Here is a 1007-nt window from a genome sequence, read left to right as displayed (position 1 = left end):
CACTGAATCATACGTTATTCTGCTTGTTTAAAATACCTTCTATGTTCTGACAGACAGTGAAGCTCCTGTATACAGTCACCTCTGTCCATTTTCCTGTTCCTTCAGTCTTTGCTCCATCTGTTGTTGCTGATAGTTCAGGACAGCAACAACACACTAATTCAGTGAAATGTTGCATCTGTGTGCTCTAGGAAATGCATTACGCCTATGGATGTCCTCATTAAGATAGAAGTACAAACGTGTGTGTGTGTGTGTGTGTGTGTGTGTGTGTGTGTGTGTGTGTGTGTGTGTGTGTGTGTGTGTGTGTGTGTGTGTGTGTGTGTGTGTGTGTGTGTGTGTGTGTGTGTGTGTGTGTGTGTGTGTGTGTGTGTGTGTGTGTGTGTGTGTGTGTGTGTGTGTGTGTGTGTGTGTGTGTGTGTGTGTGTGCCAATGATGTTTAAGGTGTTCTGTGTTGAAGGAATAGCATGGACAGCATATTTTTCCAAACTGTGCATTTCAGATCAGGAACAGCATTTTAAGAGCACAAGAATCATGACAGCTGCATTAGCGTGAAGCTCATGTTCACACACAAATTTCTTCTTCAGAATGACTTGAAATGTGATGAATATGAAGGCAAATGATGTTTAAGGTGTTCTGTGTTGAAGGAATAGCATGGACAGCATATTTTTCCAAACTCTGCATTTCAGGTCAGGACCGGCATTTGAAGCTTATAGAAATCATTAAAGCTGCCCGATTCTACACTTTATGTTTTCAAACACATTTCTTCTTCAAAATGATTTGAGAAGTGAAAAATATGAAAACAAATGATGTTTGAGTTGGATTGGTTTGAAGGGATTGCATGGACAGCATATTTGACCGAACTGTGGATTTCAGCTCAGGACCAGCATTTGAAGCGTATGGAAATCATTAAGGCTGCACGATTCTACACTTTAGGATTTTAAACACATTTCTTCTTCAGAATAACTTGAGAACTGATAAATATGAAAAGAAATGATGTTTGAGTTGGTTTG

Source organism: Acanthochromis polyacanthus, chromosome 1 (assembly GCF_021347895.1).
Source record: "Acanthochromis polyacanthus isolate Apoly-LR-REF ecotype Palm Island chromosome 1, KAUST_Apoly_ChrSc, whole genome shotgun sequence".
In the NCBI taxonomy this organism is placed as follows: domain Eukaryota; kingdom Metazoa; phylum Chordata; class Actinopteri; family Pomacentridae; genus Acanthochromis; species Acanthochromis polyacanthus.
This window is presented reverse-complemented; position numbering follows the sequence as displayed.